The 15056-nt window shown below is 41.2% G+C and overlaps 1 pseudogene; it reads right to left on the reverse strand.

The window, feature by feature from the left end:
* Positions 1-203: 203 nt before the first annotated feature.
* On the reverse strand, positions 204-705 carry LOC113253706 (peroxiredoxin-5, mitochondrial-like; annotated as a pseudogene).
* Between the last annotated feature and the right edge of the window lie 14351 nt (positions 706-15056).

A 15056-nucleotide genomic window follows, 5' to 3' on the forward strand; every position in this document is an offset into this window, starting at 1 on the left:
CCTTCCTTCCTTCCTTCCCTCCTTCCTTTTTCTTTTCTCCTTTTTTTTTTTTTTTAGAAAATGTGAACCAGAAATGTTTATTGCAGAAATTTGGTCAAGACTTTCATTGGGTGGCCCCTGTTGACGTTGGACTGGGGCCCTCCATCCAGGGTTGGGCAGGTGAAACAGAAAAGGGTAGAAGCAGTATGTCTCGGCCCAGGGCCTCAGGGCTGCAAGATGATGTTGGGGGCCAGGCTACAGGCTAAGCCTATACCCTCCAGCTCCACATTCAGGGACTTCACTATGCCATCCTCTACCACTATGGAGAACCTCTTGAGCTGGCGATTTCCAAAGATAGACACCAATGAATCACCTAGTAACAAATCTGTTTCCTTCCCAAAGGTCCCAGTGGAGTCAGCCAAGAGCCTAACCTTGCCTCCTGAGTTGTGAGCTGGTCCCCACACTTCAGTCGCAAAAACATCAGCACTCAGACATGCTACTACCTGAAACCCTTGGCCTTCAGAGCCTCAGCCTGCTCCACAAACCCTGACAAGTGGGTCTTGGAACAGCCTGGGGTAAAGGCCCCAGGGATTCCAAACGGCACTCCCTTCTTGCCCTTGAACAGCTCTGCCAGGTTCACCTGGTTCCAGGCTCCCCTTCAAAAACCACCACTGAAGGGATGGCATCTCACACCTTGATTGGGACCATGGCTATGGTAGCGCGGCTGAAACTGAGGCCCATCAGGAGTCTACTCCCTGCTTTGTTGTCAGAACCCTCCTGCTCCTGCCGTCGCGATGCTGCAGACAAATGGCAGCGGCCCAGACAAAAACTGAGCCTGCGTGGCTGCCAGAAGATGCAGTCCAGCCAGCGGCATGCCCATCCCAAAGCAACTGGAATGTGTTCTTATCTGGAGACTTGGTTGGGGAAGAATGTGTTTCCAAATGTAACCATGTTGTTGGAAGAATTCATTTCCTTGGATTCTTCAAGACCACCAGGAGAACATGTCTTCATTTTAGGGAGGGAACTGATCTCTCTTTTAAGGACATGCACCTGATTAAGTCAAGCTGACCTAGAACAATCTCCCTTCCAATTAACTCAAAATCACTGATTTGGAACTCTACATCTGCAAAATCCCTAAACCTTTGCCATTTTCTACTGGATAAAAAGAAGTCATGGGTTCCATCCACACTAAACTATGAAGATGAGATAACACAAGGATGTGACACATTGGGGGTCACCTTAGGATGTGTCCATAACAGGATCTCTATACAGGCACATGGGATTTCTTGCTTACCATTCAAAAGCATAAGGGGAACAGCCTGGGGCGAATAAGAGTGCCAGGGCATTTTGTTGCCTTCAGGATCAAGGAAGAGATATAGATATATTTATTATAGAAGTTTTATAGAAGCATTGTTATATCTAACAAAGAAATAACAAAGAAAAAACAGAGAAGTCATTTTATCAGGGAGGCAGACGTTTGATGCACTGAACTGAGGAGTGATGTCAGGACTTGAGCAGGACTTGGGATAATGGAGAGCACAGGTGCCAATCTGGTGATGGTGGCTTTATGTACTAGACATGTTTGTGTTGCCTGGCTGCCTGTCCACAGCCCCTCAACCTAATCATACATGTGAACTGGCCCAGCCTTATTAGACCAGGAATATATACCTGACCAAAAAGAATATATCCACACACTGGCCAGAAACTTATGGCCTATGTGGCCTTACTGGAAAAAATAAGCCTGTACAATTAAATTTTCAGGAATTTGAACTAAAGATAAAGAGAGAAGTTACCAGTTGGTGGAGAATACTGCAGCTGAAAGGCCATGTAGCAATTATGAGCTGTGTGCTAGTCGATGCAGAGAAAGCGGCTTAGCAGAAGGGGAAAAAAAATGGTGCAGACACAAAAAGTAGTCGAGATTAGAGAGAACATTCATTCATTCAATTCCTCTAATACATTCGTATGGAGTTCCTATTATGTACGGGCCACTGTTCTAGGTGCCAGGAATACCGCAATGAATAAAACAAACTGCCTGTTCTCATGAAACTTATTCCCGTAGTGGGAGATAGACAGTAAAAATGCACAAGCATATAAATTATATTTCATTAGGAGAGAAAACCGTGGGAATAAAAATAAAGCAGGCCATGAAGTTAAGAAGTAATCAGGGAACTGCTACTTGGGGTAGCATGGTCAGGGATGCATACTTGATTATGTCCTTTGAATAGAAACCTGAATGCAGTGAAGATGCCAGCCAGCCCTGGTGATAACTGTGGAAAGGGTATACTGCACAGAGTGCCCAGCAGATGCAAAGGCTCTGAAATAGGTGTGTGCTTGGTGAGTCAAAGGAAAAGCAAGAGGGGGAATATGCCTGCTACAGTGAGAGCAAGAAAGTAAGCAGTAGGGTGTGAAGGCAGATATGGAGTGAGCAACAAGATTACATAGGGCTTGTGAACCTGTGTCAGAATACCGGCTTTTACCCAGAGAGATGGGAAGCCACCAGAGGGTTACTAAAAGATAATATCAGCCTTACATTTTTAAAAATCATTCTTGCTGCTGTAGAGAACAGATGGGGAGTGAGGGAGGTGACAGGGAGACCATGTGGACCCTGAGTGATACAAAGTGTGGCCTAATTTCCGATTATGTTTCCCATGAGGTCTGGCTGTACTTGTTTCAGTCCTTGAATTTCCATGAGATAACACTGCAAATCCCTATTTTAACACCCCCCCCCCTTTTCTTAAACCAGATTGCCAAAGATTCTAATGAATGTTAAACATATTCAAGACTTGGGTATTTTGGCTTTTTATATATTTTGGCTTACAAGCTAAAAGGTAGTAGAATTTTAAAAACATGTTACCTTTTTTATAAATCATAGAAAGTGCTTGCACATTGGGGAGTTGATGTCAGACTGTTAAATTGTTGAACAGAATTATTTTTCCAGGGCACTGGCTTAAACCCATACAAAAAGGTCAGTTCCCAAAGATAATCTATCTGATCCTTTGTGACATAAATGTTTCAAGAGTTTCTAACTCAATGAATATTCTCATCCAATATCAATTAAATAAATATAATTCAATTTTTATATCTAAGGATAACTATTTTGTCATTCTATGAGTCTTTGAAAGTAGGTATGCCTCTCCTTTTAGAGACAAAACAATTTGAGACAAAACAATTCAAAGATTTTATAAAGAATCCATTAATTTTTAATTTCATATCCTACCAACTCACACACATACAGAGAAACACATGCATATGTATCATTTTTATATGTGTAAATACTTTTTGGCTACTTTTTTATGGCATTTCCAATGAAATATTACAAAATCAACCATAAAGTGTTTCAAAATGGGCAGAGGAGGGAAGTTAGCAAACACTCTGTCACTATCTTAGTAACATGAGACATTTTGCCACTACACTTTTAATGAATATATCTAACTAGTACAAGAAATTAAAAACAAACAAACTAGTTTTAGGTCAGACTATCCTTTAAAAATATTAAGGGTTCATTAAAATGCATGCCCAAATAGGCAAATACTCTTTATCTTTTATTTATATTTTTGGTCATATTTCTATAAGGTAATTTTTCTTTTTTGGATGGGGCAAATTAATAGCATTATAGGTTCTACATTATTTTATAATTTTGCCATCATTAAAAAATGGTGGGTGAATAGTATCTTAGTTGTGCCACATGTTTATTACTTTATTCTTTTTATTTAAAATATTTGCTAAAAATAACATTTGTAATAAACATTTTCCCATTCACAAAATTCTTAAAAACATTACCATTAGAGAAAATAAAATTCAGACTATGCATCTGTTAAAGAAGAGTATTTTGTTGGATGTGAAAGGAAAAATATTGGCACCCGTGGAATCATATATTTACCTTTAAATGCCCAAATGTGAAAACACATGCCCAGGGACGTGCACGCACACACGCACACACACACACACACACACACACACACACACAACATCGATTTTAATATGCAAAAGACAGAGTTATAGATAAGGGAATCACTAAACATTAACAACATAAAAATGTGCAAGGAGATTTAGATAGAACATAAAAAGCTAAAAGAAGCTATATGCTGAAGTAACTCAACAGAGTGATACAGGGGAGGCAGCCAAATTCAGAGAAACTTTATTTTTTTGGATTTAAATCACTTTAAGAATTGTTAACATTCAGTGTTTCGTAACACTCTTGTTCTATTCTTAAAATGCGAAGTTGTACATAATATTTCCATTATCTGTGGTTTCTAGCACCCTATCATATTAAGCCTTTATCTCGTCCCATAGTTGGTGGGAACGAATTTTTTATCAGGCTTTTTACTGAAATCAGCCTCATTTAAAAATAGTTATTTCATATTCCTGTTCTCAAATAGCTTTCAAAAATTCGGACCAGAGGAAATTTGATTTGACTTATAAATATCTATAGATATTGTTTAGGCTTGCTGGCCTTGTTAGCTGATGCCAATACTATTCGTCTACGATGCTGTAGTTAATTTTAAATTAGCAGACTAAGAGGAACCCAAATGTGGTTCCAAAGGGATTTCCATGAAAAGTAGTTAAAATATTTTAAGTATTTCATAATTAACTTTCAAGCATTATCACGCCCTTTAACATTTCGTCACTTTAGTAGTTACCACAAAGTCTATAGTTTCAATTATCTTCACAATTTAAATGATTCCTTCTCTAGCCCTCACTCATCTCTTGAAGATTAGTTCTACATTTCTACCTGACAGGTGAGTTTCTCTGCATGAATATAAACTTAACTCAAATAGGTAGAAAGTTCATTACCTTAGAATTTTAAACATATCCTCAAGGGAGTAACTAAGACTACTTAATGGGAAATAAAGAAAACATTTGTTTAAGTTTGCTTAAAATTTGTTCTACCAATTAGATTTGTCCCCAAACAAAATCAGCTGCCCTGAAATGTACCAAGCTCCACATCACAGGCAACATTAAGCCATAGTCTGTACAACAGTTTGGCAAAGGATAGTAAGATAGGGATTTGAATATCACATAATTGGTCAGACTTGATAACCTTTCCAGTTCCTCTTAATTCTGAGATTCCATGAGGTTATAAAATTATTCTCATTCTCTTTTCTCACCATATAATAAAAAGGAAAAACTTCCTTCACTGCTAAAACTTATGTGATTTACCTCTTTCCACTACTTACAATACCAATTCATTATTTCCTGATGTATTATTCAACAGTCTAATTTATTTCAACAAATATATTTGATTAATTTCCCCTTATCTTGATCTTTGAAGATTTTTTCCTCAGTAGTTTTAACCTTAATATCTACAATCTATTAATTTCAAATAATTTTAGAAAATCACTTATAAAGGAAACAATAACTTCTAGGCTTAATCCAGACTACAAATTAAAATTTGGAAACTTTGTTCATACTAGATAAACTCTGGGAGTTCTAAAATAGTTCACTTAATCTTTGAGATTAAAACACATGTTTACTTCAAAGATAACCTAAGGTTTCATTAGGTGGAAGCTTACAAAGTGCTTCTAAATGTTTTAGTAAAAGAAAATAGGAAAGATCAATGTATAATTGAATATCTTGTAACTACTTCTCTATATGTATAGCTTGTTAGTTGTAATGATAATGCAGGTATCACCCACAAATATGTTGATTAACTAAATTTTACAAAATGCTTTTGAAAAAACAAAGTTACCAATGGCTTTGGAACTTCTACAAAATATAAAACCTTTCAAACATGTTTCTCTGTGGAGTTATAGGAAGATATACACAAATAAACAGTCTGAATTGTTCAATCCTTTGAATTCTTTCAATAAATGTTAATATTTAATTTCTGTTTTATCATGTTTTTATTTCCTTAATGTTTTGCAGACTAAATTTGCATTTACAAAACTGTGTAACTATATTTTCAATAGTTTCAAAGGTGGTATCAGAAGTTGCTCAAATGAAGATACAATTAGCTTTTTGATAATTATCCAGCATGTAGTTTGTCAGCCTGAAAATTATTTGGAACGGACAAAAAAAAAAAAAAAAAAAAAAAGGAGAGAGAGAAAGAGAGAGAGGCTTCATGAATGCTTGAGCAAAAACAGATGAATACAAAATATCGGTGACTTAGGTATGCTGTATGTAATCATAAATTACTGCAGAGTTTAGAGCTTTCTTGGGTGAATGCTCCATTATAAAAGAAACTCTCTAGCATTACCTTAATTAGTACCACATCTTTCAAAAATGTATTTATTTTATTTAAATCAGAGTGAGTAAAATCTATGCTAGATAAAAAAAATACGTCTACTTGATTGGCTTTAATACCACTGTCTCTCTGGAAAATGACAGAATAATTAAAAGGAAACTGAAAAATACTGTTGTCCTTGAAACCATATATATATATATATATATATATATATATATATATATATGTCAATCAGCAATATAAACATATTTAATTATATTCTGTATGTTATTACTATGTTTTCCTTTTATGCATCATGCATCAATAATGAACACAGTTTTTTCATGACAGTTCTTCCTTTTTGCAATATAAATTGTCTGATTAAAATAAAACTATGGCATGTAAATAAATACATTTGCAGAATGCACTAAAAAGTCACAACAAAGAATCCCTCAAAGGATCATCACAATCACTTAACCCACAGCATTTTTATCCAACCTGAAATATTTATGTTGGAAGTACTCACTTTGAACACTAACAACCCATCCTAGCTATTCAATCTTCTGTTGCTCCCCAGTACCATCAGACCATAACAAAATCTGCTCAGAGTAAATATATTAACACATTCAGAGTTCTCTTATCAACAAATAACCTTGAAAATCAAATAAAATGAAAAAAGCTCCAAAAAGTTAAAGAGATTCAGCTATTTTAGGAATGATGTTGCCTGATTTCTTTCAGGGTTACTCTGATATCCTCCAGCCTTGAGGTTCAGGGGCATGTGTGTGATTTCACACTTGCCCACATAGAATATGGTGTACTCAGGAGTGATTCTCCTCGAATTGAGCAACCACCTGAAAAGGCCAGAAACATCTCTATGACTCATCAGCCTACTGATATAGCTCAGTCTCTCCTAAATCAGACTGATTTGTTATAGGGATGGACCTTTTTCACAACCTTTCCTGGATATACCTTTTTAAAACTCAATTTGGAGACCTTGTAAGTGAAAAACCCAAGACAAATCTTTTCTTTTCTTTTCCATGTCTTCACATATGCTTCACGTGGAAGCATTTACTATCCAAGAAAATATTGAGGAGGGTTTGAAATGTGTGCCAGTAGATCTGAAAAACAATATTTAAAAAGTATGGGGGGGGGGGCTCCTGGGGCGCTCAGTCTGTTAAGCAACCAACCTTTGATTTCGGCTGAAGTCATGATCTCAGGGTCGTGAGATGGAGCCCTGCTTCTGACTCCACATAGACTCTGCTTGAGATTCTCTCTCTCCCTCTCCCTCTGCTCCCCCCACTCCGAACTCACACTTCCTCTATCTCTTTCTAAAAATAGATAAATAAAATCTTTAAAAAAAAATAAAAATAAGGGATGACTGGGTGGCTCAGTCGGCTAAGCGTCTGCCTTCGGCTCAGGTCATGATCCCTGGGTCCTGGGATGGAGTCCGCATTGGGCTCCTTGCTCAGCAGGGAGCCTGCTACTCCCCCTGCTTATTCTCTCTCTCTGACAAATAAATAAATAAAATCTTAAAAAAAATTAAAAATAAATAAAAGCGTATGTTTTATCATGTTGCTTTCACCACTTTCTAGGCTGCTGTAGATACCCTATTAATCTAAATAATCTTAAAGAACACTACTGTGAAGAACAAAGTGACACATGATGTTTAAAAAGCAATCTAAAGTCACTTTATGCACAACCAGCACAGTTGCCATGATGAATCTGCCTAATCTATGTACAAAATCCAAAGGAATTCCACAGGCCCCTGGTTTTCACTATGACCAGTTCCATCTTCTCTCTTTTAATAAAGGTAATACAGACACTAGACTTGTGGTATAATATCTATCTCACAGAGTAACAATGGTGTAACACAGTATACAGAAAATCCATTAAATAAAGGCTAAAATCATACCTCCAGGTCTGTTTCTCAAAGATTTTCACATTTAAAAGGGAGTACTCTTTGTAAGGGTTGAGTTAGCTCCTTTGAGAACTTTTGCAAATAGGGTTGAGGTCAGTTTAGGTCTACGTGATACTAGCTACACAACTTTGCTTGTCTTGGACAATTTATTCCATTCACTTCTGTTAGGAATGGCAAGAGATACAAAGATGATTCCTAGGACTACTTCTTATTCAGTTTGGAAGTTAGTGGGAGATTGTCCTTTCTCCAACACAGTCGCTGATGAAAGGGATCTATTAAAAAGAACTGCGTTGGTTTACACTGCAGATTGAATGGAGCATTAAATGACTGCATTAGTAAGACTGCAGTGGGGCTAATGGTCGCCTCCAGTGGGTATATAATGTTGTAATAATACTTTCACATAGGTGCAATAATTGCTCAAGTGTCCTCATTTAATTTGTCACGAAATGGTATCCAGCATCTCCCCAGCAAATGCCCCTCACACCTCCCCTCACTCTAGTTTTATTTTCCTCCCTCTTCGTGAGTGTAAACAGATGAGGAAATCTGTGTACTTCCAAAATGTCACCTATGTATCATGAAGCGGGGTGGGGGCGGGGGGACACTGCAAATCACTCGGAAACAGCTTCTAGGAGGCGTTTAGCGATACCGCGCATCAATACAGCTTAGATGCTCTTAATTTGATGACCCCGCCCAAACCCCTCGGGCCTGGCCTGTCATTTTCCAAACAGCCACCCCTCGTTTGCAAATAAAAGTTAAAATCAATCCAGATACAGAATGCTGACTTCCTGCCACTCAATTTTACAGGGCTTCTCTTTGTAGAGCTGCCAGATTGTGACCGATGGCGGGGGCGGGGGGGAGAATAAGATGAGAGAGAGAATGAGGGGAGAGGAGAATGAGAGGAGAGAAAGAGAATGGGGGAGAGAGGGAGAGAGGGAGAGAGAGAGAGAGAGAGAGAGAGAGATCACTTGCTTCCTAAGCAGGGATTTGCCTGCGATGCGCGGCGAGAGGACTGCGGCGGCTGATTTACACAGTTGGCGCGGAGGAGGGGCCGGGGGTGCGGGGGGAGGGGGCACAAGCTGGCGGAGACTCCGGCGATGGGCTGATCTGGGGGCTCCCGAGCGCCGCTGCCTGCGTGCGCGACTTGGGGGCAGCGGCTGATGGATTTGCATTAGGGTTCCAGCCCGGCGTTCTCGTAGACTGACTCCTAACACCCGATCTGGAGCTCCCAGCTTGGGTGCCGGCGTAGGTAAGTAACGTGTAATCCGATTTTAGTTATTTCCTAGGCCATTAAAGTGGCACTTTTAAAGCAGGTCAGTCTTAAAAGATGCCGCCGCCGCGAGCGTCTCCTTGGCCTGAAACGCTCCGCGGTCCCCTTCCCCGCCCCCACCCTCTCGCGCTCGAGAAGTGAGGGTGCTTGAATGGTGAGCTGTCAGGGGGCTCCCTGTCTGCCCACAGGATCGCTTCACCTTCGTGCTTCGCCTGAGAGCTCCCAAATCCAAGTCGAATCTGGTGTGTACAGCCATACTGTTGTATTTGTATCCTCTTTTTCTCTCTGCCCCCGCCCCCCCCCCCACCCCGCTTCACCGTCTGGCCAATGCTGGGATCTGGGATCTAGTCGCCCCCTTCCTGCCTCCTTCCGCCCCTCCCCACCCCCTTCTCTCATCTACACACCACCCACCCCCACTCCCACCTACCTAAAGGGTCAAGAGCAAAGACACCGGGAGAAGGTAAGGGCTAGTCCCATCTCCTCAGATCGAAGGAGGCCTTGGGCAGGGATCGCACTGAGTGACAACCTTTCAGGAAGCAAGGAAGAGAAAGAAAAAGAAAGAAGGAAAGGAAAAAAACAAAAAAACAAAAAACAAAAACCCAGAGACCGAGCCAGAACTCTAGGGAACCGCGAAGCTCGACAGTGAATCGAGAGCACCGAGATTTTAAGTCAAAGAACCCAGTCCTAGGACACTCGCTCTGCCTGCCTACCATCGAAGGCATATAGAACTGGGGTCCTGAGCTGTCCCTGCAACGTCAAGCTAGGTGAGCGCCCGGCTCTCCCATTGGTATGCGGCGACCATTTCCCTTCAAGTCTCCAAGGTGGAAACACTTAAAAGGATTACAAGCGTGATCTGGTGGCCTTACTGAAAGTTGGTGGCCTGAAGAAGAGAAACTGCAAGGCTACGGCATGATGGATACAATTCGGCCTCCCAGAGAGTTGGCACCTCCCGCTGGGCAGCCCCTCGAAGCAAATCTCGGAGATCTAGAGCGCTCTGCAAGGATAGGTACTCGCCGCCATCCTCTCCTACTTTGCCTAATTGAAACCAGTATTTCTCGCTTGTAGGATTTGCATGGTAGAGCAGATAAGAGTTTGCAGCGCAGTCTTCTGTGCGTTCACAGGTGCTCGGGGTTTGTTGCATTTTTGAACTGGATCATTTAGTTGTGAGGACAATGGTAGAAGAAATGGTACTGGAGACTAACATACCTTCGGACCCCTTTTCTGTGGGAGGAAATTGTAAGTAACTCCAACAAATAGGCCAAGTGTCGGAGCGAAGGGCCCCTCCCCCAGTGGTCGCTCGCTCGTGTTGTAAAAGGAAAACGGCTTGAGGTTTTAATCATTTTCCATTTATAAACATACCCATTGTGCGTTTTGCCTGGAGACAGCAGATTAGAAAAGGTTCTGTGGAAGGCTCAGACCTCTTCAGAAAATGAATGATGCAGCATTTTAATTATTTGTTCTAGGGGTGATTTTTCGCTTCCATATTGGAATATTTAATCTTAGATATGGAGAGATTAGTGGGCTCGGAGATCGGGCAAAGGGGAGGGGGAGAGAGGAAGGAGGCACTGTGGGGAGAAAGGGCTTCTTGTCCTCCCCGTGGACAAATGATGCCCGGCGCTCCCAGCAGGAAGCCGGCGAAACCGGGGCTTCAGGGCCCTTCATCCCCTAACTTTTGGAGCTCTTCCTATCACTTAGACACGTTATACTGAGATAAAGAAAAAGAAAAGGGTGAAATAGCCTTTAGGACATGGACCAAATCAAGAACTTGAGGGGATGTAGTTAAGGAGAGAACAGAGGACAATTGCAGTGATGGTCATTTACCGTCACCGGGAAGCTCTGGGAAGCCTCCCGGTTACCCATCGATTCCATCGAATCTTGGGTTCCGATATGATCCGTGAAACAGTCACCGCCTTTGCACGTTGGGTACCAAAGGTGGTGTGTGTGTGGCGGGGGAGGGGGTAGATTGGCAGCTGGTGAGGGAGATGGGATTGCTCTGGTTCTGAGTTCAGGCTGTCGGTGATAGTCGGCTCAGTTGCGACCTGAGAAATAGGGTGGGTCTGGAACATTAAGGGTGTGGAGTGTTAGGCTTGCCTTCCTGCTTCCTAAGTCTGTGATCGCTATTTCCAATCTTAGCTACTCTGGAGCGGTGGACACTTGTGCAGTCATTTTAAATGCAAAATATGATGCAAATCTTCTATGACTGAGTTTTAAGGAACGTTTATGTTGCATTAAGTGACATACATTTAGAATGGTAAAGAATTTATAAGTTTTTTTTCTTTAAAATTTGATTTTGTAAAAAGCGCTTTAAGGGAAAGCCATCTCTACCCGCTAACTTTGAGTCCTTGGGCAGTTGAGGTTCAGTCCAGTTCTTTAGCGACCAGAAAGTCCCTCCCTTCCCCAGGAGTTGGTTACAGGATTGGCGTGGGGGGGGGGGGATCGATGCCCTACAGTTCCTGCTAACTACACACGTTTGCTGGACACTTGCCTCTCTCCAGTTTCCCCACTAAGCTGCCTCTCCTCCTAGTCGGTAGGACTGTAGAACCGTCAGTTCTAGTCAGAGCCTTCTTAGATGGTTCGTGTGAACTGCGATCTGGTGGCCCCTCTTCACTGCAACGACTTCGTTCAACCACCCCCACCGTCGGGACTCCCTATCTTCCTCTCCCACTAATATCACGGAGAAATATTTGGACCAAAAAAAGGGTGGGGGGAGGTTGGGGAGACCAAAAATCTAAACCCTGAAATGCTGCCCCCTATCCCCATGAGGTCTTTCCCGGTAGAAGAAAGTGAAATGTGCCATTGTTACCAAGTGGTCTGCGTTGGCCTGTCTCTGTTTTTAAAAAGGTGGAAGCAAACACATGGCTGTTGAATCCAGGGGGAAATCGAAGGCTTTGAGCTGCAGCACAACAAAAGGATTCCTGGTGCAAAGAGATCGAAGCAAAATGCAGGAGAAACTCAGTCCAAGTCACTCAGGCTGCCTGAGCTCTTATTCGGGACACCTAAGCAGAATCAGCTAGATCCAGCTCTTCTTCTTAGGGGACCTGAATTTTTCTATATCCCCATCTTTGGAGAGGAGTGTCCGTGCTATGAAAAGGATAATTCCGAAGGATAATCTTACTTTACAACCTGTCTACTCTTGGGAGAGGAGCTTTGGAAGCTAGAGGAGCAAAACAGTCAGGAGATGATTTCCTTGAGAGTTAAAAATAGTAATAAAAATAAGAAAAAAATGCCTACACTCCTTCCCCCTCCACCTTCCCCACCAAAGGAATGCTTCCCTTAGGTTGGCCTCTGCTTCCCTGTTTCTTATTTTGACAATTTGTTATCTGGACCCCTCCACTTCTTTTCTCGTCCCTTAAACACAGACACAGACACACACACAGACACCGACACAGACACACACACACACTGTACCCTTCCACTTCTTTTCTCGTCCCTTAAACACACACACACACACACACACACACACACACTCTCTCTGTATGGTCAGGGCTTCCTAGTGCTCGCTCCCGACCCCAAGCTAAGCGCGTTCCCTTCTTGGAGCTCATTTTCGTGACGTGGAAAGCCGGATCCAGGGTTACGGCACATATTTAAAAGAAAAAAAAAAAAAAAAAAAAAAAGCCAGCTCAAGAGAAGTCCGAGATTCTACACTGGGATTGAGACTGCCTTCCTCCCTGCCTCCCACCCGCCCTTCCTCCCAGTGCCCAATGATGTGCTGCCGGTACCCAGAGAGAGCAGCCACGGCGGCGGCGGCGGCGGCGGCGGTGGCGGCGGCGGCGGCAGCGAAGCTGGAAGCCTGCTGCAGCCCCTTCTCCTCCCTCCTCTATTGAGTGTGCCAAGCGGCAGTTCTGCATCCTAAAGAAGCCCATTGAAAGGCCCATTGCATTCCCAGCACGTCTCAAGCTTGCTGCTTTTATTTTTTCTCTTCGTCTCCCCCACCCACCCCCTCTATCCCCCTTTGCTTCAGCTTCAGCAAAAGGAAGGGAGGGAGAGGGAAAGAGAATCCTTAAACTCAAGCTTTTTTTTTTTTTTCTTCCAATGTTCAATACTTTAAAAAAAAAAAAAATCTCCTGCGAAATAGGTAAGTCAAAGACATCTGGAGCCTTTCTTACCTAAATCTCAGGGACCTCTGAAACAAGAAAAACATTTTAAAAATGGTGAAGAAAGAACTTAAGTAGATTTTAATATTTTATAAGAGAGGGAAGACTAACTGATACTGCAATGTAGCTTCATCTGCCTTCTGTCTCTCTCTCTCTTCATTTAATTGTTTCTAAAAATTGAGTATTGCATGCCTGAGGCGGTTTCTCTTTGCTTTCTCATGGGTCTTCCTTTTCCTTACAGCTGTGTACATTATATGCAAGTTGAATGTGAAGATTTATTCTTTTCACTCTCCTTATAAATTGTATCATTGTGTTTTCAGAGGGTTGGCAAAATATTTCCTTAATGTATGTATCTTACGTGTGGAGAGAAAACATATGCTAAAAATTCTGGTTTATTTTTATTGATTAAAAATAATTATTCAATTTTGACTGATATTTCAGTGACTCAGAAAGGGCAATCTAATGAAACTGCATTAATATAATTTAGTTATGTACGCATTTTCATATACTGATGATATGAAGCAAGGAAAGAGAGCCACAGAGGAAGGCTCTGTATTATTAGAGTAGTGCACAGTATTTGTTTCTTCTGAATTGAAAAGAATGATGTCTTTGAAATGTAATTCATGTGACAGGTCACTTATCAGCAGGTAAGAATCAAGGTTTCCGCCCTTGTCTTGCCTTTAACTACCCAACTGTCTTCTAACCAGCCACCTGCCATTCCAGCTTTTTACAGGGTTCCTCAGTTGATTTGAAGGCACAGATACACATTCCAAACTAAGCCTGCAAGTGTTTTAATACAGACACTCCCAGGCTCAGCATCTTTAAATATCATTATCTTAACTCTGACTACTGTGTGGGCTTCTTCTTTAGAAGAGCTAATCATTCCTAAAGGGTTTAAATAGCCAAATGATACACCTATGTAGAAATTATTTAACTAAAGGAGATGTTAAAAATCTGCGCTTGGGAAAAAGAGGGTGGGGTATAGTGTGAAACTGAGCATACACTATAATTAAGCACACTGTGGTCCTCTCTTAAGCAAAATCTCAAGTTTTCCTGAGATACCAAGTATCTTATACATCTCGACATCTGATATTGGGCAATGGGCTCATACTTTTATCACACTCTAATCTAATAACTTTGTGGTGTGCTACGTCTTTTTATGAGTAGAAACCTATAATTTAAAGAATATTTATTTCCCATCAGAATTCCAATCAGATTTGTAATGGGCACCTCTGATATCAATGTGAGTTTTAGCAGGCAAACAGGTGTAATGGCCAAATTACTGCCAATATAACTGAATCTGCCCATATCTAAAAGGCATCACTGTATACCATTCCTTTGATTGCTGTAAAATGTAATGAAGGCTGCTTGTGTTAGTATGATATGCCCTTTACCAAGTATGGCTTGGTTCAGGAAAATGTCATTGCATGGCACAATATTTCAGAGTCACCCAAATTTAAATACAAAACATATTAAGCATGTTGACAGATCATTTTGAGTGTCAATTCAGCAACCACTAAAGTTTGTATCACTCTTAAAAAGCTCCAAATGTAGGAGTCAATTCGAATAGTGCGTATGAGTAAAGGCTAAAAATCTGCATCTTTATTTCCGTTGCAGTTTTGTAATCAACTACGA

This window comes from Ursus arctos, unplaced genomic scaffold, assembly GCF_023065955.2.
Source record: "Ursus arctos isolate Adak ecotype North America unplaced genomic scaffold, UrsArc2.0 scaffold_20, whole genome shotgun sequence".
NCBI lineage: Eukaryota > Metazoa > Chordata > Mammalia > Carnivora > Ursidae > Ursus > Ursus arctos.